Below are 25,562 nucleotides of genomic sequence, written 5' to 3' on the forward strand. Positions count from 1 at the left end.
TGGTCTTTTGGGCGGTTTTTTGGGCGTTTTTCGGCCGTGGGGGGCGGGGTTAGTGATGTTGTGGGCGGGGCCAATGATGGGGGCGGGGCTGATGACAGGGGAGGCGGGCCGATGACGGCAGGGTTGATGACGGCGGGGGCGGGGTTGATGACAGCAGGGGTGTCAGGGGCGGGGTTTGAGTTTGGGCGGGTTTTGGGCTGGTTTGGGTGGGAAAAAAAATTTCCACCTGGCAACCCTGCTTAGTATAAGCTTTCCTGTATCAGCCCTGGCATAAAACAAGTGTGGTTGTGCAAAATATATCACAAGGAACAAGCTCTTAATTGTACAGCGCTGCGTAACCCTAGTAGCGCTCTAGAAATGTTAAATAGTAGTAGTAGTAGTTTTTGATTACAATCACATCAGCACCCTGTATTAATGAGTTTCAAGCGCAGGTACGCTATGAGAATACACTCAAATTTTGCATAAGATACTCTGACCACACCCACAATTTCTTCTTAAGGTGGTTTTCTCCATTTTATTTAAATGAGTCCATAATTCTTCCAATAGTCTGTCCACCTGTCCATACTGATGCTAACCAGCCTCGACTGCATACTCCAGATTGTGCGCGAGGCGAGCACTTACCATTTAACTCACATAACATGCCCCGGCCGCCCATCCCTGTTATTTCTTGTACGGGAGCGGCATCTGCCTCAACCGGTCACAAAACGTACTTTGTCGCAACTCGCAATGGATAGCGGTTTCTATCTTTTTTTCTATTATGAAAATGCAGATTTCGGACATGCTACTACGCTCTCTTTTCAGATAACTTCCTGTTTCCGGCGAGGCGGGATGTAGAGGGAGGGAGTTAAAAAAAACTTAGTTGTGCGATGTGTATAATAGTGTATCATAGGGGACGGGGAACCGGAGAAGGAAAAGGCTGTGTGATTGTTAGTGGGCGACCTCAGGTATGAGCTTGATGATGGGGAAGGGAAGGGGAGGGAGAGGTGCTGTATCGTGGATAAGGAGGAGAGTGGGAGAGATGGCAGATCATGGGGAGGGGAGACTGGATCCCCGATCCCGTGTGGGGAGGGGTGCTCGGAGTGTGAGTACAATCGAATGCGTGTGACTTGGTATCTTTGGGGTAGTGTTAACAAATGATTTAATGTAGTGCATAAAGTGACAGGAAGGAGCCTCACCCTGTTCCACGATATACTGGAGATTATTTCAGGCTCTCGAATGCACTGCTAAATGTTCCAGTCCTTGGGGCTGATTCCTGCAAGACAGCTCTGCTTCATCTGTTTATAGGGGAATGGGGTACCTGTGTGGGACGGTGTAAAAGCCAGATCTGCGGGATCCTCGGGATCCCCCAGTGTTCCCCGAGCTTCTTAATTGTTGAAATACTGTTGCAATATGCAACATAACATTGCTCGGGCCAGGGCCCTCATGGCTGGCACACCCTATTCTATTATATATGCGGGTTTGTTTGTTTAGTTTTGTTTTTTTTTCTTTCTTCTTCATCTTTTCTTTCAAGTGTACAGCGCTGCGTACGTTGTCTAGTAGCGCTATAGAAATGATAACTAGTAGTAGTTCTTTGCCAGTGTCTCACTGCCTGTAGGACTTAAATATGGCTATCGTGTATTAACGGGGTCTCCTGTGGGATTGCTCCGTGTTGTCCAGCAGCAACTCCCCGCTCAGGTTAATACCTTATACCCATGTTCCAACCCATTCCACTGCGTAATTACACCAGAAAAACCACAGGGCTAGCCTAACAGTTATGCGAATTAGGCAGTCATCCAAGGCAGCAATGAGCAGCTGCAGTCAAAGCAAGAAATATTCTGACAATTGCACAAACTCAGTGAATCCTCGGTAAAGTATGAACCCTTTAGCCATATCCTTCTTGTAAGGGTATAATGCTGAAGTGATCATAAATTGTTGAGGGGGTTTGAATGGGAACTTTAGACTTGGGGAGGAGCTAGCAGAGACGTGGACCGGAGGGAACAGACCTTGGGTGGAGAGAGGAGAGCAAGAATTCAGGTTGGGTGGAGACTTAGGAGGGCAGGGATTAGAACCCCACAACCAGTTGGATTTTCAGGATACCCACAATGACTACGCATGAGAAAAAATGCACATGATAGAAGCTGTGCATGATAGTTATTGTAGGTAATGTATTCTGAAACCCTGACTGGCTGTGGGGTCCCCCAGACAGGTATATGACACTCTGGATTAGGGACCTGGGTGAAGGCCAGTGAGGAAACTGGTAAAAAAGAGAAATAGGCCAATATAAATGATCAGGCAACAAAGGTAGAAAAAAAAAGCATTTTATCTTCATTTTAGTGTTAAAAGTATGTAAACTTTGGACAATTGTTTTTATGTTGCAAAACACAAAAGGAAATGTTATCCCTGAGATATATTTTCTTTAAAAATGTTAGTCTGTGCACATATTCTAAAATTATGCACACGTGGAAGACAGTTATTTTAACAGTGCCCCTATATTTAGCCTCCTGTTCTATAAATGAATAGAATACTAACCTAACAGGTGTACTTTGAAGAGACCCAGAATAGCACTTTTCAATAGTTGGTCCCAAAGAATGGACTCAGCTCCCATCACATATCTGCACTGACTGACACAGCCTACCTTTAAAATGTACCTGACAGCTTATTTATTTTTGTCAGCATATGGACTTCCATAACACTGTTTTTAGGTACATGCAAGGCTGATCAGGAATTTTGGAGATAGGCGCAGGATATATTCAGTTAAGTCCTGCAGGTGATTTTTCTTGTAGCAGGATACTGAATTCTGATTTGGCAGTGCTGTTTGTTACTGGAAATGGGATCAATAATTATTTGCTCACCCATGTCTTATTTTGATGGTATTATACAGTGTTGATTCTGTTTGGTAACTTTGTAATTCTAGGTGCTTTGCAAATACACCTCCACATATGTTATATTTTGTAATCCACCTTGACCATAAAGCAAAACAACACTGCATCACTCACTTGTCCAACATTGTCCTCAGCATAATGTTTCTACTTATCCACTGTTATAAACTATACCAAAAAGGACTTACAAAATCAGATTGGCGAAGCAAGTCTTAATTAATTTATTGTCAAAAATAAGAAATACACTCTTGCAAGAATGGGTGTCTCTGAAAGCAAGTAGGCACACCCAGTCCTTAATGTTTACAGGTTATATACCCTTTATTTCTCTGGTTACATTAGATGTCTGCCCCTGATATTGATCACATTTACCCCGTCACTGCATCATTGCTAATTATCATATAACAATTAACAATCCCTTTTAAAAATTTTCCATTGACCAAGCCTGAGCCTCTATCCATTGTTAGCTCTTCTGCTCAGTTTGCATTTTCTTATCTTCAGACCTTGAGAGCTCTGCCTTAGCAATTTCGCACATGGCATGGTCTTCCCCCAACTCCCCCTTACTTCTTTTTCCTTTGTCTATAGTTCTTGCAGATGGTCAATGAGGAGGAGGTGTTTTTAAGACCCAGCATTAAAACTGCTTAGTTATTTAATTTCAAGACAAAAATTCTTGATTTAGGGCTCCTTTTACAAAATGTTGCTACTGATTAGTTGCACTGCGTGTGAAGAAGCTCATGGGAATTGAATGGGTTTCTTCATATTTAATGTAGGCTAATCTGTGAAAGGAGCCCTTAGGTTGTTGAGCAACTGAGGTCTTTTCCTCCTACCTCTTAGCATATATCATTTCAGACTCATTATTAAAGTCTAGCACTTTCACAGTGAGTAAGTGATTAGTTCTACACGTAAGTGGGTAGCCAGATTTTGGAATTAGTTTTGAACCTAGGAACAGGCCACATACTGACGCCTCCCCCTCAGACACCCCTTCTGCTATTTATGTTGCCCCCCCCCTCCGAAGCCTCCTACCCACCAACTTTCCCATCCGAAATAGAACAACAGCTTCTCCTCTCCCAAACTGCCTTCAATCGCAGTATTAAACATTATAACATCCCGCGGCCTATGTACCGGAGTGTATCAGGACATGTTGAACCGTTGACAATGCCGCATGACTTTGTAAACGGGGGGGGGAGATATCACATGATCACACTAAGAGTGAATTCTGTACTTCGTATTTTTAAAAAGCACTATTCCGTGAGCCACACTTAATGTTAGATGCAGTTATAGAATAGCGCTTACGCCCAGGATTCGCGCCTAACTTTAGGCACAGCCATTTGCACCAACTGAAACGTGGTGCAAACGTATGTGTCTACATTAGGCACATTTCCCCATTATTCTATAAGAACACGTGTAAATGTAGAGGAATGCCCTATCCCACCCACGATCCTCCTATTTCTGTGCCCCTTTTTTCTACTCACATGTAAAATTTAGGCACAGACCCCCATGACTAAATTTGCCAATGCAAGTTCCAATTAAATCTAATTAGTGCCAATAGCTTGTTTAAAAAGCCAATTATTGGCACATGCAATTTTTGGCAACTTTTACATGCTAATATGTATGTATTGGAACAGATTCAGCACAAAGTCCCTGAAGAGGCCTTAAAGGTGAGTAGCAGCAAGCTACGTGTTCTGGGAAGACATTGTTTTCAAAAAGGGGATAGTGCTGGGCAGACTTATAGAGTCTGTGCCAGAGCCGGAGGTGGGAGGCGGGGATAGTGCTGGGCAGACTTATACGGTCTGTGCCCTGAAAAAGACAGGTACAAATCAAGGTAAGGTATACACAAAAAGTAGCACATATGAGTTTATTTTGTTGGGCAGACTGGATGGACCGTGCAGGTCTTTTTCTGCCGTCATCTACTATGTTACTATGTTCTTAACAAACAAAAGTGTCCTTAGCCAGAGGCTTCTTGAAGTGGCAGCCTTGGTTTCATTCAGTCCTGCAACAGAGAATAAGCCGGCACTGGTGCTTTATTGTGCTTAGTGAGCCTAACTAGACTACGGTTAACTAGAACTAGCACATAGTATGCGCAGGCCAAAAGCCCATGAGTTCAAAACAAGAAGAAAAAGAAAAATCCAGCCACAGTCTGGCTCACATTATGCAAGTAAGGCATGTGATGTTGTCCAGTCTTACATAAGTATTGCCATACTAGAAAAGACCAAAGGTCCATCAAGCCCAGCATCCTGTTTCCAACAGTGGCCAATCCAGGTCACAGATACCTGGCAAGATCGCAAACTGTGTTCCATGACACACCGGGGCACTGCAGCAAAATCTCAGGGGTGTTGTGGTATATTTTCTCCACCTCCCTCCCACTGCTACCCAAGCTGCTCCTACTACTTCTCTAGATGAGCAGCAGCAATGGCAAAACAAGCAGCAGCCACCACGGGGCTTTTGCAGCAGACTTTGATCCTGGGGAACTGGGTTCGATTCCCATTGTAGCTCCTTGTGACTGTGGGCAAGTCACTTAACCCTCCATTGCCCCAGGTACAAAATAAGTACCTTTATATATGTAAACTGCTTTGAATGTAGTTGCAAAATACCACAGAAAGGTGGTATATCAAGTCCCAATTCCCTTCCCCCCTTTCGTGTGGCTGATGGTCCTGCTCCCTCGGATGCCACTTCTGTTCCAGGGCACAGCTGGCAGCCGCATGAATGAAGAATCCTGCCTCACGGTGGCTGTAGCTTGCTTTGCTGCTGTTGGTCTAGAGAAGCAGCAGCAGGGATGGGGTTGTGGGGGGGGGGGGAGGAGGAGGCAGACACTGAATTGGGGAGAAACAGAGCAGGGGCTTAGGCTGAATGGAAGGGGGAGAGAGGGTAGAAGTTGGGTAGAGGGGGCAGAGGGGATGGAAGTGGGGAGATAGGAAGGGCAGATGCTTGATGGAAAGGGAGGAAAGAAGGATGGCAGACGCGTGATGGAAAGGGGCAGAGAAGGAGGGTAGACGCGTGATGGAAAGGGGCAGAGAAGGAGGGTAGATGCTTGATGGAAAGGGGGGAGAGAAGGAGGGCAAACTCTTGATGGAAAGGGGCAGAGAAGGATGGCAAACTCTTGATGGAAAGGGGGGAGAGAAGGAGGGCAAACTCTTGATGGAAAGGGGCAGAGAAGGAGGGCAAACTCTTGATGGAAAGGGGCAGAGAAGGAGGGCAAACTCTTGATGGAAAGGGGGCAGAGAAGGAGGGTAGACGCGTGATGGAAAGGGGCAGAGAAGGAGGGTAGATGCTTGATGGAAAGGGGGGAGAGAAGGAGGGCAAACTCTTGATGGAAAGGGGCAGAGAAGGATGGCAAACTCTTGATGGAAAGGGGGGAGAGAAGGAGGGCAAACTCTTGATGGAAAGGGGCAGAGAAGGAGGGCAAACTCTTGATGGAAAGGGGCAGAGAAGGAGGGCAAACTCTTGATGGAAAGGGGCAGAGAAGGAGGGCAAACTCTTGATGGAAAGGGGGCAGAGAAGGAGGGTAGATGCTTGATGGAAAGGGGGGAGAGAAGGAGGGCAAACTCTTGATGGAAAGGGGCAGAGAAGGAGGGCAAACTCTTGATGGAAAGGGGGCAGAGAAGGAGGGTAGATGCTTGATGGAAAGGGGGGAGAGAAGGAGGGCAAACTCTTGATGGAAAGGGGCAGAGAAGGAGGGCAAACTCTTGATGGAAAGGGGCAGAGAAGGAGGGCAAACTCTTGATGGAAAGGGGGCAGAGAAGGAGGGTAGATGCGTGATGGAAAGGGGCAGAGAAGGAGGGCAAACTCTTGATGGAAAGGGGCAGAGAAGGAGGGCAAACTCTTGATGGAAAGGGGCAGAGAAGGATGGCAAACTCTTGATGGAAAGGGGGCAGAGAAGGATGGCAAACTCTTGATGGAAAGGGGGCAGAGAAGGAGGGTAGATGCGTGATGGAAAGGGGCAGAGAAGGAGGGCAAACTCTTGATGGAAAGGGGCAGAGAAGGATGGCAAACTCTTGATGGAAAGGGGGGAGAGAAGGAGGGCAAACTCTTGATGGAAAGGGGCAGAGAAGGAGGGCAAACTCTTGATGGAAAGGGGCAGAGAAGGAGGGCAAACTCTTGATGGAAAGGGGGCAGAGAAGGAGGGTAGATGCGTGATGGAAAGGGGCAGAGAAGGAGGGCAAACTCTTGATGGAAAGGGGGCAGAGAAGGAGGGTAGACGCGTGATGGAAAGGGGCAGAGAAGGAGGGCAAACTCTTGATGGAAAGGGGCAGAGAAGGAGGGCAAACTCTTGATGGAAAGGGGCAGAGAAGGAGGGCAAACTCTTGATGGAAAGGGGGCAGAGAAGGAGGTCAAACTCTTGATGGAAAGGGGCAGAGAAGGAGGGCAAACTCTTGATGGAAAGGGGCAGAGAAGGAGGGCAAACTCTTGATGGAAAGGGGCAGAGAAGGAGGGCAAACTCTTGATGGAAAGGGGGCAGAGAAGGAGGGCAAACTCTTGATGGAAAGGGGGCAGAGAAGGAGGGCAAACTCTTGATGGAAAGGGGCAGAGAAGGATGGCAGACGCGTGATGGAAAGGGGGCAGAGAAGGAGGGCAGACGCTTGATGGAAAGGGGGCAGAGAAGGAGGGCAAACTCTTGATGGAAAGGGAGGAAAGAAGGAGGGCAAACTCTTGATGGAAAGGGGGCAGAGAAGGATGGCAGACGCGTGATGGAAAGGGGCAGAGAAGGAGGGCAAACTCTTGATGGAAAGGGAGGAAAGAAGGAGGGCAAACTCTTGATGGAAAGGGGGCAGAGAAGGATGGCAGACGCGTGATGGAAAGGGGCAGAGAAGGATGGCAGACGCTTGATGGAAAGGGGGCAGAGAAGGAGGGCAAACTCTTGATGGAAAGGGAGGAAAGAAGGAGGGCAAACTCTTGATGGAAAGGGGGCAGAGAAGGATGGCAGACGCGTGATGGAAAGGGGCAGAGAAGGAGGGCAAACTCTTGATGGAAAGGGGGCAGAGAAGGAGGGCAAACTCTTGATGGAAAGGGGGCAGAGAAGGATGGCAGACGCGTGATGGAAAGGGGCAGAGAAGGAGGGCAAACTCTTGATGGAAAGGGGGCAGAGAAGGAGGGCAAACTCTTGATGGAAAGGGGGCAGAGAAGGAGGGCAAACTCTTGATGGAAAGGGGGCAGAGAAGGAGGGCAAACTCTTGATGGAAAGGGGGCAGAGAAGGAGGGCAGACGCCGGATGGAAAGGGGGCAGACGCTTGATGGAAAGGGGGCAGAGAAGGAGGGCAGACGCCGGATGGAAAGGGGGCAGACGCTTGATGGAAAGGGGGCAGAGAAGGAGGGCAGACGCTTGATGGAAAGGGGAGAGAAGGAGGGCAGATGCTTGATGGAAAGGGGGAGAGAAGGAGGGCAAACTTGATGGAAAGGGGAGAGAAGGAGGGCAGATGCGGGATGGAAAGGGAGGAGAGAAGGAGGGCAGACGCGGGATGGAAAGGGGGGAGAGAAGGAGGGCAGACGCCGGATGGAAAGGGAGGCGAGAAGGAGGGCAGACGCCAGATGGAAAGAGGGGAGAGAAGGAGGGCAGATGCTTGATGAAAGGGGGGAGAGAAGGAGGGCAAACTCTTGATGGAAAGGGGGCAGAGAAGGAGGGTAGATGCTTGATGGAAAGGGGGCAGAGAAGGATGGCAGACGCGTGATGGAAAGGGGCAGAGAAGGAGGGCAAACTCTTGATGGAAAGGGGGCAGAGAAGGAGGGCAAACTCTTGATGGAAAGGGGGCAGAGAAGGAGGGCAAACTCTTGATGGAAAGGGGCAGAGAAGGAGGGCAAACTCTTGATGGAAAGGGGGCAGAGAAGGAGGGCAAACTCTTGATGGAAAGGGGGCAGAGAAGGAGGGCAAACTCTTGATGGAAAGGGGCAGAGAAGGAGGGCAAACTCTTGATGGAAAGGGGGCAGAGAAGGAGGGCAAACTCTTGATGGAAAGGGGGCAGAGAAGGAGGGCAAACTCTTGATGGAAAGGGGCAGAGAAGGAGGGCAAACTCTTGATGGAAAGGGGCAGAGAAGGAGGGCAAACTCTTGATGGAAAGGGGCAGAGAAGGAGGGCAAACTCTTGATGGAAAGGGGCAGAGAAGGAGGGCAAACTCTTGATGGAAAGGGGCAGAGAAGGAGGGCAAACTCTTGATGGAAAGGGGCAGAGAAGGAGGGCAAACTCTTGATGGAAAGGGGCAGAGAAGGAGGGCAAACTCTTGATGGAAAGGGGCAGAGAAGGATGGCAGACGCGTGATGGAAAGGGGCAGAGAAGGAGGGCAAACTCTTGATGGAAAGGGGGCAGAGAAGGATGGCAGACGCGTGATGGAAAGGGGCAGAGAAGGATGGCAGACGCGTGATGGAAAGGGGGCAGAGAAGGATGGCAAACTCTTGATGGAAAGGGGGCAGAGAAGGAGGGCAAACTCTTGATGGAAAGGGGGCAGAGAAGGAGGGCAAACTCTTGATGGAAAGGGGCAGAGAAGGAGGGCAAACTCTTGATGGAAAGGGGCAGAGAAGGAGGGCAAACTCTTGATGGAAAGGGGGCAGAGAAGGATGGCAGACGCGTGATGGAAAGGGGCAGAGAAGGAGGGCAAACTCTTGATGGAAAGGGAGGAGAGAAGGAGGGCAGACGCGTGATGGAAAGGGGGCAGAGAAGGAGGGCAAACTCTTGATGGAAAGGGGCAGAGAAGGAGGGCAAACTCTTGATGGAAAGGGGCAGAGAAGGAGGTCAAACTCTTGATGGAAAGGGGCAGAGAAGGAGGGCAAACTCTTGATGGAAAGGGGCAGAGAAGGAGGGCAAACTCTTGATGGAAAGGGGGCAGAGAAGGAGGGCAAACTCTTGATGGAAAGGGGGCAGAGAAGGATGGCAGACGCGTGATGGAAAGGGGCAGAGAAGGAGGGCAAACTCTTGATGGAAAGGGAGGAGAGAAGGAGGGCAGACGCGTGATGGAAAGGGGGCAGAGAAGGAGGGCAAACTCTTGATGGAAAGGGGCAGAGAAGGAGGGCAAACTCTTGATGGAAAGGGGCAGAGAAGGAGGGCAAACTCTTGATGGAAAGGGGGCAGAGAAGGATGGCAGACGCGTGATGGAAAGGGGCAGAGAAGGATGGCAGACGCGTGATGGAAAGGGGCAGAGAAGGAGGGCAAACTCTTGATGGAAAGGGGCAGAGAAGGAGGGCAAACTCTTGATGGAAAGGGGCAGAGAAGGAGGGCAAACTCTTGATGGAAAGGGGCAGAGAAGGAGGGCAAACTCTTGATGGAAAGGGGGCAGAGAAGGATGGCAGACGCGTGATGGAAAGGGGCAGAGAAGGAGGGCAAACTCTTGATGGAAAGGGGGCAGAGAAGGAGGGCAAACTCTTGATGGAAAGGGGCAGAGAAGGAGGGCAAACTCTTGATGGAAAGGGGGCAGAGAAGGAGGGCAAACTCTTGATGGAAAGGGGGCAGAGAAGGAGGGCAAACTCTTGATGGAAAGGGGGCAGAGAAGGAGGGCAAACTCTTGATGGAAAGGGGCAGAGAAGGAGGGCAAACTCTTGATGGAAAGGGGGCAGAGAAGGAGGGCAAACTCTTGATGGAAAGGGGGCAGAGAAGGAGGGCAAACTCTTGATGGAAAGGGGGCAGAGAAGGAGGGCAAACTCTTGATGGAAAGGGGGCAGAGAAGGAGGGCAAACTCTTGATGGAAAGGGGCAGAGAAGGAGGGCAAACTCTTGATGGAAAGGGGGCAGAGAAGGAGGGCAAACTCTTGATGGAAAGGGGCAGAGAAGGAGGGCAAACTCTTGATGGAAAGGGGGCAGAGAAGGAGGGCAAACTCTTGATGGAAAGGGGGCAGAGAAGGAGGGCAAACTCTTGATGGAAAGGGGCAGAGAAGGATGGCAGACGCGTGATGGAAAGGGGGCAGAGAAGGAGGGCAAACTCTTGATGGAAAGGGGCAGAGAAGGATGGCAGACGCGTGATGGAAAGGGGGCAGAGAAGGATGGCAGACGCTTGATGGAAAGGGGCAGAGAAGGATGGCAGACGCTTGATGGAAAGGGGGCAGAGAAGGAGGGTAGATGCTTGATGGAAAGGGGGCAGAGAAGGAGGGTAGATGCTGGATGGAAACGGGGGCAGAGAAGGAGGGTAGATGCTTGATGGAAAGGGGGCAGAGAAGGAGGGTAGATGCTTGATGGAAAGGGGGCAGAGAAGGAGGGTAGATGCTTGATGGAAAGGGGGGAGAGAAGGAGGGCAGACGCGTGATGGAAAGAAGGAGGGCAGACACTTGATAGAAGGAGGGCAGACGTCGGATGGAAAGGGGGCAGAGAAGAAGGGCAGACGCTTGATGGAAAGGGGGCAGAGAAGGAGGGCAGATGCTGGATGGAAACGGGGGCAGAGAAGGAGGGCAGATGCTGGATGGAAATGGGGGCAGAGAAGGAGGGCAGACGCTGGATGGAAATGGGGGCAGAGAAGGAGGGCAGACGCTGGATGGAAAGGGGAGAGAAGGAGGGCAGATGCTTGATGGAAAGGGGGAGAGAGGGCAAACTTGATGGAAAGGGGGGGAGAGAAGGAGGGCAGATGCGGGATGGAAAGGGAGGAGAGAAGGAGGGCAGACGCGGGATGGAAAGGGAGGAGAGAAGGAGGGCAGACGCGGGATGGAAAGGGGGGAGAGAAGGATGGCAGACGCGTGATGGAAAGGGGCAGAGAAGGAGGGCAAACTCTTGATGGAAAGGGGCAGAGAAGGAGGGCAAACTCTTGATGGAAAGGGGGCAGAGAAGGAGGGCAAACTCTTGATGGAAAGGGGGCAGAGAAGGAGGGCAAACTCTTGATGGAAAGGGGGCAGAGAAGGAGGGTAGATGCTTGATGGAAAGGGGGCAGAGAAGGATGGCAGACGCGTGATGGAAAGGGGCAGAGAAGGAGGGCAAACTCTTGATGGAAAGGGGCAGAGAAGGAGGGCAAACTCTTGATGGAAAGGGGGCAGAGAAGGAGGGCAAACTCTTGATGGAAAGGGGCAGAGAAGGAGGGCAAACTCTTGATGGAAAGGGGGCAGAGAAGGAGGGCAAACTCTTGATGGAAAGGGGCAGAGAAGGAGGGCAAACTCTTGATGGAAAGGGGGCAGAGAAGGAGGGCAAACTCTTGATGGAAAGGGGCAGAGAAGGAGGGCAAACTCTTGATGGAAAGGGGGCAGAGAAGGATGGCAGACGCGTGATGGAAAGGGGCAGAGAAGGAGGGCAAACTCTTGATGGAAAGGGGGCAGAGAAGGAGGGCAAACTCTTGATGGAAAGGGGCAGAGAAGGAGGGCAAACTCTTGATGGAAAGGGGGCAGAGAAGGAGGGCAAACTCTTGATGGAAAGGGGGCAGAGAAGGAGGGCAAACTCTTGATGGAAAGGGGGCAGAGAAGGAGGGCAAACTCTTGATGGAAAGGGGGCAGAGAAGGAGGGCAAACTCTTGATGGAAAGGGGGCAGAGAAGGAGGGCAAACTCTTGATGGAAAGGGGCAGAGAAGGAGGGCAAACTCTTGATGGAAAGGGGCAGAGAAGGAGGGCAAACTCTTGATGGAAAGGGGCAGAGAAGGAGGGCAAACTCTTGATGGAAAGGGGGCAGAGAAGGAGGGCAAACTCTTGATGGAAAGGGGCAGAGAAGGAGGGCAAACTCTTGATGGAAAGGGGGCAGAGAAGGAGGGCAAACTCTTGATGGAAAGGGGGCAGAGAAGGAGGGCAAACTCTTGATGGAAAGGGGGCAGAGAAGGAGGGCAAACTCTTGATGGAAAGGGGCAGAGAAGGAGGGCAAACTCTTGATGGAAAGGGGGCAGAGAAGGATGGCAGACGCGTGATGGAAAGGGGCAGAGAAGGAGGGCAAACTCTTGATGGAAAGGGGGCAGAGAAGGAGGGCAAACTCTTGATGGAAAGGGGGCAGAGAAGGAGGGCAAACTCTTGATGGAAAGGGGGCAGAGAAGGAGGGCAAACTCTTGATGGAAAGGGGGCAGAGAAGGAGGGTAGATGCTTGATGGAAAGGGGGCAGAGAAGGATGGCAGACGCGTGATGGAAAGGGGCAGAGAAGGAGGGCAAACTCTTGATGGAAAGGGGCAGAGAAGGAGGGCAAACTCTTGATGGAAAGGGGCAGAGAAGGAGGGCAAACTCTTGATGGAAAGGGGGCAGAGAAGGAGGGCAAACTCTTGATGGAAAGGGGCAGAGAAGGAGGGCAAACTCTTGATGGAAAGGGGGCAGAGAAGGAGGGCAAACTCTTGATGGAAAGGGGGCAGAGAAGGAGGGCAAACTCTTGATGGAAAGGGGGCAGAGAAGGAGGGCAAACTCTTGATGGAAAGGGGGCAGAGAAGGAGGGTAGATGCTTGATGGAAAGGGGGCAGAGAAGGATGGCAGACGCGTGATGGAAAGGGGCAGAGAAGGAGGGCAAACTCTTGATGGAAAGGGGCAGAGAAGGAGGGCAAACTCTTGATGGAAAGGGGCAGAGAAGGAGGGCAAACTCTTGATGGAAAGGGGGCAGAGAAGGAGGGCAAACTCTTGATGGAAAGGGGGCAGAGAAGGAGGGCAAACTCTTGATGGAAAGGGGGCAGAGAAGGAGGGCAAACTCTTGATGGAAAGGGGCAGAGAAGGATGGCAGACGCGTGATGGAAAGGGGGCAGAGAAGGAGGGCAAACTCTTGATGGAAAGGGGCAGAGAAGGATGGCAGACGCGTGATGGAAAGGGGCAGAGAAGGATGGCAGACGCTTGATGGAAAGGGGGCAGAGAAGGAGGGTAGATGCTTGATGGAAAGGGGGCAGAGAAGGAGGGTAGATGCTTGATGGAAAGGGGGGAGAGAAGGAGGGCAGACGCGTGATGGAAAGAAGGAGGGCAGACACTTGATAGAAGGAGGGCAGACGTCGGATGGAAAGGGGGCAGAGAAGAAGGGCAGACGCTTGATGGAAAGGGGGCAGAGAAGGAGGGCAGACGCTTGATGGAAAGGGGGCAGAGAAGGAGGGCAGATGCTGGATGGAAACGGGGGCAGAGAAGGAGGGCAGATGCTGGATGGAAATGGGGGCAGAGAAGGAGGGCAGACGCTGGATGGAAATGGGGGCAGAGAAGGAGGGCAGACGCTGGATGGAAAGGAGAGAGAAGGAGGGCAGATGCTTGATGGAAAGGGGGAGAGAGGGCAAACTTGATGGAAAGGGGGGGAGAGAAGGAGGGCAGATGCGGGATGGAAAGGGAGGAGAGAAGGAGGGCAGACGCGGGATGGAAAGGGAGGAGAGAAGGAGGGCAGACGCGGGATGGAAAGGGGGGAGAGAATGAGGGCAGACGCCGGATGGAAAGGGAGGCGAGAAGGAGGGCAGACGCCAGATGGAAAGAGGGGAGAGAAGGAGGGCAGACGCCGGATGGAAAGGGGGGAGAGAAGGAGGGCAGACCCCAGATTGAAACGGGGGAGAGAAGGGGGGCAGATGCGGGATTGAAACGGGGAAGAGAAAGAGGGCAGATGCTGGATGGAATGGGGGGAAAGAAGGAGGGCAGACGCCGGGTAGAAAGGGGGAAAGAGAAGGAGGGCAGATGCTGGATAGAAAGGGGGAAGAGAAGGAGGGCAGATGCCCAATGGAAAGGGGGGAGAGAAGGAGGGCATGCAAGGGAATGTAAGCGTCAGTGGCTGAAGCATGCCACGAATTTGCTGACTCTGCAAACAGCATGGAGCTCAGGAAATGGACCTCTTCAGCTGGCATGGCTTGGGCATTCCTGCCAGCAAAGGTGGAACACAATGTTGTTGGGCGGGGGAGACCTGAGAGGAAATGTGTAGCCTAGGGGTGCCGTGACCCGAGAAAGTTTGGGAACCACTGTAGTAAATGCTTAGCCGTAAACTGTATCCCAGCGCATACATTGATATTGAGGATTGTAATCCTCTGAGAGCAATAGGCTCCACACTTGGTGAGGTCCTCATCGCCTTCTGATCTGGAGCCATTAAGAATCAGAAATGTACAACAATTATGAAGTGTCTTCCATTTGTCACTGAAAATAGGATGTATCTCCTCTACCAGGGAACTCCTAATAACTATGTCCAGTAGCCTTACACTACTAAACATCTGCCAGGCAGTGAAACCTCATTCTGGCACCAAAGTGCTCACTTTGTAATCCACTGGGTTGAAGAAGTGTGACTTGCCATAAAGTTCCAGAATTCCACTGAACTAAGATTCAATGTCGTTTTCAAGGTACAAGAGTATCCGACATCAGTGCTGCCCTTCACTGTACCACCTTGGCGGAAATCTCATCATTAATGTATCCAAAATTATGAGATCCAAAGTGCTAGAATGGCCTTTAAGAGCTGATTGTCAATGTCCACAGCTTTTTCCCTGCGACTCCCTAGGAGTGAACTGTTGTAAAAATATTTGTGCTGTCACCACAGTCTCATAAGTCTGTGTTGTACCCATATACATGATTCACAAATGTGCAGTGTGCAATAGGGTGATGAATCTTCTGCTCAGAGTTTAGTGCCGATTGGTGCAAAACCCCTTCTTTGTGCTGCCACCTTTGCGGAAAATTCTTGGAAGCAAAGAGCCTTTCCTATTCTCCTATGTTAGTGCCTTCCTGCCCCACAAGTCCTTCATTATGGCAGTCTTATGAGCAAAGTTTAAATATGACCATATGAGGCCGTGTGGCTTGTTGTTTTGTGCACACCTGGTGGGCTTTTTCCACTTTCAAGGGGCCTAAACATTTTGGGAGCTGGAGGGATTGAGCCAACCAGGTCTTGAAGAAGGCCCACAGCTCCCCATCTCCCAGCAATTCCAAAAGGCCGACTAACCTCAAATTGTTTCTTCTGGACCTGTTTTCTAGGTCCTCAAGCTTGTCTTCAATATTCTGCCAGCTTCTTTTGGAACCGAGCCTGTAAGTTCTGCATTAAGGTCATACGGACTTCCAACTCACTTGTGTACTATTGAAATTGCTGCAAAGTCTTGGCTGAGTTCATCTAATTTCCCCTGGATTCACTCAAATTTAGTATCTGGCAGGTACAGCCTCTTTCCAGGATGGCTTCCTTCGCTGTTATTACCTCCATAGTGACGTCCGCCACCCAAGCCGAGCTGATCGTCGAGCCTGCAGTGCTTGAAGGTGCTGCCATCTTGCCTGCCTTTTTCCCTCTCCTTTTTCTGAATTTTCGCTGCCATCACTCCTGTTATCTTTTTTATTTTTCATTCATATTATTACTATTTTTAAATTATTTTTCTATTATTAATATTTTTACTTGTCTTTTATATTTTCCATATTTCTCATACATATGACGTTTGTTATATACCATTGACAGATCCTTGAGGAAGGCTTGCTGCCGAATCATGGCCCGTGTTGGGTCAAGATTGTCCACGCATTTGGTTTGTTGTTGGAGAATAAAATGTTTTTTGAAGCATTGGACTTCTGGACTTTTTTATGGTTGCCATCTTGGAACACCGTTGGTTGGCTCCTCCACCTCTTTTCTATTTACCTTTGCGGACATGACAATTTTGCATGTGTTGCCAAAGTAATTCCTTTAGAGGTGCCTTGCTGGATCCCAGGGAGGGGAAGGGATGAATATGGGAGGTAGGCTGAGAGAAGGCAGGGAAAGGTCAGAAGATGTATGAGAGAATTTAACAGGCTAGGGTGAGGAGAAAAGGTGGCAGTACCATATACAGAGATTCATAATGTCTTGTGTGCAAGGACGGTGAGCCCTTAGGTCCCGTAAGGCCCCGAGGGACCTTAAAGAACAGCCATGCAACCCCAAGTCTTCACCCGCGGCGACCGCCGTTCACCAAGGGTTGAGCCCCCAGCTGTAGGCGGTCAACGGGACTTCAGGAACCGCGGGGTGCCGAGCTGACCCGGACAGGGACCAGGAGAGCAGAGGGCAGATGGAGAACGAGAACATCCAGTAACAGTCAAAGTTCAGGGCAGGCAGCAGACAACGAAGTCAAGATCCGGCAAGAGGTCGAGGCAGGCAGCGAGCAGGGAAAAAAACAGGAACAGTCCAGAGGTCAAAACCAGAAGAACACGGAACACACAGGAACAAAATGGAAACGGGCCTCGGGAACAGAACCTGAAGCAAAGTTCTAACTCAGTTCTCTTCCTTAAGTACTGTTCAGCATCAGCCGCCCCGCCCCCGCAGGTATAGCCGACCAACCCGAACCTGGCTATTGACAGAGCCCTTCTGATTGGCTCTGTCTGCCCAATCCAGCACCTCGGAGGCGGAGCTCCAGACCCCTGCGCCCGGGAGAGACGAGGACGCCGGCCATCGCGCCTCGGCACCGCCTCCTCCCGCAGCGCAAACACCACCCCCACAGCCAGCGACCGCGAGACTGGCGGCCGCAATCGCTGGCCTCTGGCCTCGGCACCGGATTGGGCGGCCATCACCGCGGCGGGCCCCGGCTCCCCGCTGCGGCTTCTGGATCGTCGACCCTCGCTGAAGTGGACGCCGGCTCCCGCCCCCCCGCGGCGGAGGAACCGGAGGGAGCTGCGGACGCGACACATAAATTGAGGAAAGAACCAAAAAGAAAAAATAAACCCTGATGAAATGAGTATAAAAAGGGAAAACAGTTTTTTTAAAGAATGCAGAGGGAGAGAGAGACATTAAGAGAAGATATGGAAAACGACTTCATTTTGGTGAGGATTCCCTGTCTTTTTCCTCCTATGCTAGAGAGATCCTCTAAGGCCGGCAGTAAGGGAAACGGTGGGGATCTGTCAGCCTTGTTCTTATTGTAAATAAAGTATCTCCTGTAGCCAGGAGGGGGGCATATGCTGTAAGATCTCCCACCATCGAAAATTGCTCATCCTGGACAACCCTGCAACTGACAGTACTTTTTCTGAAAGAAGTTGCAGTTATAGAAAAAAAAATCACTTACAATTTACATTTTTGCCCTCCAAAAGATTACTGCAGTGTAAGTAAGGGTTTCTATAGGGCAGTAGTCTATGTTACAGAATTTGTGGTATGCACTGGTTCCCAGCTGGTGCCACACCTGTTTGGCTGGGTGTTCAGAGATATGAGAGAATTGCATGCACTACCTCCACTGTATATAAAGCTATGCGTTACATATAGGACAGATTGAGCCAGTCTGGGTTTTACTTCCATTGCTTTCAGTGGAAGCATGACCTGGCCTGGATCAATGTGTCGTCCTTTTCAATATATGTTTATCATAAACGGATAATTTCTGTAAATACTTATATGTTATTCTATATAATTTTAATTTCATTATTTGCATTAATACATTGTTCATTTGCATAATTAGACGCATTTAAAGCATTCATGTATTATTCAGAGCATTAACTGTGCGCTCTTATAACAATTTTTTATAATAATTTTATATAATTCATAACAATAATTTTTAATCCAAAAAAACCTTTTTATACTTCACATATGTTTTATTTTTATTATTTGAACGAGTTGCAGATAATTTGATGTTTGTTCATCCATGCTATACTTTCAGACTGTTGTTTTACTTATCATATTCAAGTTCATGATATATTTGTAAATAATATTCTTGATTTGTTTCATTGTTTAACCTAGGTTACAAAGACCCCTGAGGCAGGCCATTGGGCCGAAACACGGCCGTGTCGGGTCATTTTTATGTACATTGATAATTTTTTAAATAAACACAGAAAATTTTTTAAAATAAATACAGAATTGTTGGTATCCTCATCCACTCTCCTCACTTTTTGTTTCATTTCCCACGATTTCGTGAGGGTTTTTACCTCCTTTTTTGTTTTTGTTTTGTGTCCTTTTATGGAGCCATATGGTAATCCTACATATTCATTATGAATATCCTGAAAACTAGCCTGGTTTGCAGCCTATGATGATCAGAAATGCCCAGTGACCATTGTAAGATCGTGTCTTAGAAATCTTTTATTGACCCCGGGCAGTTCTAACAAGGTCTAATGATCTAGAGGTACAGTCTGCATACTGAAGTTTCAGTTGTCCTGGCTGATTCTGAGTAGCTCTTTAGAGTGCAATAACCAGGGCATGCAGGAAAGGATGTCGACACACTTCCTCCAAGATGGGCCTCAAACACTTGCAGTACATATTCTGTGACAGTGTTATATCGCCATCAGATCGTCTTGAGCAATCCCAGCTGGCTATTACGTTACATTTATGTAGGAAGCCATCAAATTCTAAGTACAGATTATTGTATCCATTTAGCTCCACAGAAATAACTTTGTGTCAGCTGCTGTATGTACATCTTGTTAGTTTTAGAGCCTACAATGTTTCCAGAAGTCTGGAAACAAAACGGTCCCTCAGGGCCTCATTCAGTTCTTTCACCCTTTTAATCACATTTAGAAGGTACACCACCATCCCTGGAACTCTTAAAAGGCACACTGTGCCCCGGTGCTAATTTTCACCCTCTAAATGATTATAAAGCTTCAGCTACTATTTTTTGAAACTATGCTTTGCATTTTTAATACATCATTTAAGACAAAATTGGTCCAAATTAAACTCTAGTGCTGAGCAGTCTGCTGTAATATGGTTGCTGCAGTGCATTGTCAGACGAGAATCAAAAATGCACTTCTTATTGCAAGACAGGAAAATGAGCTAAAGAGCCCCTCGCTGGCTGCACCTTCTGTGAACGTCTCGACATGTATAATTCTCTCCATCGGTTTGGTTTACCTGTTTACTTCAGAGGGGCAAAGAGTAAGGAAGCCTTATTAACAGTGTGGGGAGGGGAATAGACCAATTCAGCATTAGTATCTAAATCATTTGTGGGTGGGGCACCAGCCCCATATACACCCACAGTTCACCCTATGTCAATCCCAGAATACTATTCATCTGCTTTTTTCTGTTGTGCCCACGTTCACCCTGTCTGGGTGAACTGCTGTCTAATAATTCTATGTGGAGGGGACAGTGACATCTAGTGACAGATTAGGTCATTAATTAGCAACAAGTCGCCTCCTTGGAATGATGAGGGAGAAAGGAAGAATGAACATTTAGATGTTGTCTTAGTATTTTCCCTAGAAACACACCACCAGTGTGGAAAGTTGCAGATAGTTCATATTGTAGTGTTCGTTTAACCAGTACAAAGTGAAAACTTTGCCAAAGCATCTTTCATGTTCTAAGCAGGAAATGAAAATGGAGCCTCTTTGTGGTCCCAGTCAAAACACAGTCATCTAAAATTTCTTAACCTCTCTGTGCCATGGACCCCTTCTCAGAAAATTGTATTTATGTAGATTATATTACACAGGAAACCACTTATGCTGAAATACAGTTATTGAAATATTAAAAATAACACATATGTGTTGAACATTATCAGTTACATGCTTTCAGATAAAAAGGTACTTTACACAACCAATTGAATCTGGAGACCATAAATTAGTTTGCTTACATTCATTATTGAATGAAAAGCTAAATTTCAGTTAGAGTCGAGTGAAAATAAATTTGTAATTTTTTACCACCTAAGTTCACAGACCTCTTGAAATCTATCCATAGACCCCTTGGGGAGGGTGGGGGGAGGGTGTCCCAACAGACCAGGTTTTCGGGATATCTCTAATGAATATGCATGTGAGAGATTTTCATGCCTACTAACCCCGTTATGGTAAATCTATGGAATGCATATTCATTAGGGAGATCTGGAAAACCTGACCTGTTAGCCCTTGAGGACTGGGAGTGAAGATCAGTCTACTATCCTATTAAATGTGATGATGTCATCCATATGCAAAAGGTGCCAGGCTCATTCATTTGGCAGGAAATAGGGTAACATAGTAACATAGTAGATGATGGCAGAAAAAGACCTGCATGGTCCATCCAGTCTGCCCAACAAGATATACTTTTATGTGCTACTTTTTGTGTATACCTTACCTTGATTTGTACCCATCCTCTTCAGGGCACAGACCGTGTGTAAGTCTGCCCAGCACTATCCCCGCCTCTAAACCACCAGTCCCGCCTCCCACCACCGGCTCTGGCACTCAATCTCGGCTAAGCTCCTGAGGATCCATTCCTTCTGAACAGGATTCCTTTATGTTTATCCCACGCATGTTTGAATTCCGTTACCGTTTTCATTTCCACCACCTCCCGTGGGAGGGCATTCCAAGCATCCAAAACAAACAAACTAGCTAAATGTCAGGATGGAAGTAGAAGGTTTCCTTGTGTCCTGATTACTGATTTCTGGGAAAACATCTCAGCTAACGGTCTCAGGTGCTGAAGGCTGTTCTAATCTAAATATAATCTAAATTGACGTTTATAACCCACTTATTCCCTATAAATAGTTCAAAGCAGTGTACAATTAATTTGTAAATACTGAAATAAACCGATAATCTTTATGAAATAAACAATTCATAATAAAGTACTCATACATTAAAAAAAATCAGTTCAGGCTAATTCAGCTCATAGGCTTCTCAAATAAATAGGTTTTTAAACGTTTTCAAAATAAGACGATTGATTCCTTAAACACAATGGCAAATTATTCCAAATCAGAACAGCCTGATGAAAAAAGGAATTCTCCAATAATTTTTAAAATCTAATTCCCTTCAATGGTGGACAAACCAGGTCCATTCAATTATAGAGTATAGCTAGAACCTGATCTGGATGAAAATGTAACTAAATGAACAACCTGTAGGGAGGTTAAACTGTGAAAGATCTTAAAAATATGCAACAGGATTTAAAAATAATACGGGCTTACAGTGGAAGCCAATGCAGTTTCTTCAGTAATGGGGAAACATGATCAAACTTGCTCAGCTTAAAAATCATATGGGCCACTGTATTTTTGCAGCAATCTCACCATAATTCAAGTCCTAAATGAACCTGCCTAGCTATGTGGGCCCAGCCTGGCACTAAATATTGGCCGGGACCCACATAACTTCTTAAATGTTTTAGAGCTCCCCCAATCCATCCTTCCCAGCCTCCAAATAGCTCCTTCTCCCTCTGACCCCCACCCTTCCTCTCCCCCCCCCCAGAACATCACCTCCCACCCCACCCCACCCCTGCCATGGTCCAAGTAGGCCCCCTGGGCCTACCTTTACTCCCTGGTGGTCCTAGTTGGGGTATTGAGGGCAGGAGCAAAGCCTCCTTCCGGCGGGGCTCCTAAAATAGCTGCCTTGACCTCTTGCAGCAGCTTATGGTGAGGTCATGGCAGTCATAGTAGGAGCCCAGCTGCAAGGGGCAGGAGCAAGGGAGCTTCGCTCCCTCCCCCAACATCCTACTAGGACCATCGGGAAATAAAGCTCCCTCACTCCTGTCCTTTGCGGTTGGGCTCCTAAAATGGCTGCTGCGACCTCACCGCAAGCTGCAATGAGAGGTCGCAGATCCATTTTAGGGGCCCAGCTGCAAGTGGCAGGAGCAAGAGGGCTTTGCTCCTGCCCCCAATGCCCCTCTAGGACCACCAGGTAGTAAAGGTAGGTCTAGGCGGGCCTACCTGGACCACAGCGGGGTTGGGGGTGGGAGTCAATATTTGGGGAGGGGAGGGGCTTGCATTTTCACAGGCTGGGAGGAGGGGGGGGGCTATTTGGAGGCTGGGAGGAGGATCGAGGGCTCTACAAACATTTATTTATTAGGATTTATTTACCTCTGTTTTGAAAGAATTCACTCAAGGTGGTGTACAGTAAGAATAAGTCAAACATAAGCAATAGACAATTACAGCAGTAACAATATTCAAACAACAATACAAAGTATAGTGTATGCTATATTACAATAACACAATGCACAAAAAATTGTTTTAATAGACAGTATAGGGTGTAAGCAAAGTTGCAACATATAGACAGAGTAATGGGAGTAATAAAATAAAGTACTAATTTAAAGAAATTTACAAATGAGGTCAGAAAGGTGCTTGAATATTATCTTAGCTAGGGTAAGAGTGGATAAACACGTCCTGCTTGTTACAAATAGCCCCCAGATAACCTGAGAACCTATACAAAAATAGGACTCATAAAATCAGATTGATGGATCGAAGCTTAATTAAGCAATTTATTATTCAAATCATTCTTGCGAGGGTGTGGGTGGATGTTCCTGCATACTTGGAGCTTGCGCACACACACACACACTTCTACATGGTTCCACAGATTTTATAGTTACATTTAAGTGTCTGCCCCTAAATTTTCTCATTGGCTGGTGGTCGTCTGTCTACTAAAGTTCTGTGTAGCAACAGCTCTAAACTTCTCACCCTCTTTCTCTCTGTAGTGTAGTCTCTTTGTTGTGTTTCAGTTACCTCAAAGATGTGGCCTTGGCTAGTAAGCCTGTCTGTGTGTGTGTGTGGGGGGGGGGGGGGGTCTTATTCATCCTTTCCTCTCTCCCTGCCTCAGCATTTTATCACTTTGCACACATTACTTTAAACTAGCAGTTTCCTTTGTTAATGTTTTTAAAAAGCTATAATATGGTAGTTTCTGTTAGGCCGGGCCTACAGAAGTATACTTATACTTCCATCACTAAAGAGTTCCTTTCTACCAGGCCATAAGTTATTTTCACAGTTATGTTAAATGCAAAAGCAATATCTATATATATATAACTTACCCTCAACGTTCTATTTGCACTGACGTCACTGAAGCCAGGTTCGTAAGTTCGAAGCTCTGAAGCCACACAAAATAACAGTCTGTGGGCCCCGCCCTCGCGTCAAACGTTATGACGTTGAGGGCGGAGCACATTCTCAGCTCCAACGTTGTACTGCACTGTAGCTCTGCTCCGCCCTCACGTCAAAACGCGATGACGTCAAGGGCGGAGCACGCGTTACTTCGGCAGGTCAGTGGGGTGGGGGGGGCCTTCGGAGAGGGGGGAGCGCTGGCAGCGACGACATCGGTGGGGGTGGAAGGGGGTGCATTGGCAACACACACATCGGGGGGAACGGAACGGTCACGGACGCTGGGGGGCGTGCCAAAAGGGCCAGGGTCACAGCACATTCGCACGGAGGCTGCAGGGGGGCCGGCGACACACGGAGACACAAAGGGACGGAGGGGATCCTTGCTAGCGCCCGTTTCATTGCGATTTGAAACGGGCCTTCGTTACTAGTATTTACATATTTCTCACATGCTGTAGTATGTGCAGCTGTTTTTAATCCTTGTGTATGTGACTAGCAAGTTAGTTAATCCATTAAAGGCCTGGTTGAAAAGCCAAGCTTTTACCAGCTTTCAGACATACGAAGTCGTATGCATTTAGGGTGTGATGCACGCATTTGGCCCTGGACTTCAGCTCGCATGCCAAAGCTCCATTCTGACACACATTCGCAGAGCACTCCTTCCTTCCTTCAGTGCTGCCCTCCTTCAGTATTCCAAGCTGCCGGCAGCAGTCAATGAGGTAAGCAGACTGTCTTCGGCAGCCCCAGAATCTTTCCCTTTTCTGCAACTTCCTGTCCCACCTATGCAAGGACAGGAAGTTGTAGCAGAGGGGAAAACTTTCGGGCCTCCGAAGGCAGTCTGCTTACCTCACTGACACTGATGCTGCCAGCGGCCCAGAACATTGAAGAGGGGCAGCGCTGCAGGGAGGAAGGGGTGCTACTGCATACCACATCCCATGAGTAGAGGGTGCAGGAAGTGAAATGCACCTGTAGATTGGGAGGGGAGAAAGGAGAAAAAGCCACCACATTATCACTGAGGGGGGAGGGAAGGAGGAGGAGGGAAGAGAGTGAGACCTGCCAGATCATGGGAGGGAGAGGGAAGAAGAGAGTTGCCAGGCCATGGGAAAGAGGAGGAAGGGAAGAAGGGAGTGAGACCTCCCATACCACGAGAGAGGGGAGAACTAGAGAATGCAGGAGATGCAGGGAAAGGGAAGGAAATACAAAAAAGGGGGTAGAAGAGAGAGAGAGAAGGAAATGAAATTTGGCTGGGATCTGCGAGGGAAGAAGAGAAATAGGCAGTGAACCTATGAGAAGTGAGGCCAGGGGCAGGAAAGAGAGGGTTTGTTCCTGAATTCCTGGGAAGGAATGCATAACGAAGGTGGGAGAGATGCTGGGTAGGTGGGCAGGATAGGGACACAGAGGGATGATGACAAATGAGGGGGGATGGCGACACAGAAGGGTGATCCTGGATAGGGGAGGAGTAGAGACAGAGGGATGATGCTGGATAGGTGAGGGGATAGGGACACGAAGGAATGATGACACATGAGGGGGAATGGGGACCCAGAAGGTTGATACTGGATAGGGCAAGAATACAGACACAGAAGAGGATTACTTAACATGGTGGGAGGATAGGAGCAGGGACACAGGAAATATTAAACAGAGTGATAGCTACGTGCTGGGCAGACTTCTATGGTCTGTGCCCTGAGAACGGCAAGGACAAATCAAACGGGTATACGTATAAAGTATCACATACCATGTACAATGAGTTTATCTTATTGGGCAGACTGGATGGACCATACAGGTCTTTATCTGCCGTCATTTACTATGTTACTACACAGAGGGAAGATGGATAGTAGACCTAGAAAGAAAGGAAATGCCAAATGGACCATGAGGCCCTGGCAAGAAAGTTAAGAGAAGACAGAGGAAAGCAGAAACCAGATACTGGGACCAGCATGAAGAGGAAAATTAAATGACCATACAACAAAAGTAGAGAAATAATTTTATTTTCTATTTATTGATTGGACTATGTCAGTGTTTGGAAAATGCATGATCTGCCAGATCTAGTTTTGGACATGGCTGGGGCCCATGAGAAAAATCTCACTCATTTGGCCTTCAGTCTCCAGCGTTGTGGTGGTAAATCTCTGGCTCTGGGATGGGCATCCTTGGCAACTCTATGCTTTCTGAAGTAGAGATAGTCTAGTGTTAAGCAAAGCCTTTCAGGGCGTGCATTTCAGAATGTGGGGGCTGCTCTGGAGAAGGCTCGCTTGCAGATATCACATTGTGTGATGCCCTTT

The 25,562-nt window shown here is 48.4% G+C and overlaps 1 protein-coding gene across 1 annotated transcript in view; it reads left to right on the forward strand.

Moving 5' to 3' along the window:
• Window positions 1-854: 854 nt before the first annotated feature.
• LOC115459317 (sulfide:quinone oxidoreductase, mitochondrial-like) overlaps window positions 855-25,562 on the forward strand; it is a gene marked incomplete at its 3' end in the record, with an annotated part of 52,498 nt that continues 27,790 nt past the window's right edge. Inside the window, exon 1 of the mRNA XM_030189160.1 lies at window positions 855-944. The remainder of the gene's footprint in view (window positions 945-25,562) is intronic.

This window comes from Microcaecilia unicolor, unplaced genomic scaffold (assembly GCF_901765095.1).
Source record: "Microcaecilia unicolor unplaced genomic scaffold, aMicUni1.1, whole genome shotgun sequence".
NCBI lineage: Eukaryota > Metazoa > Chordata > Amphibia > Gymnophiona > Siphonopidae > Microcaecilia > Microcaecilia unicolor.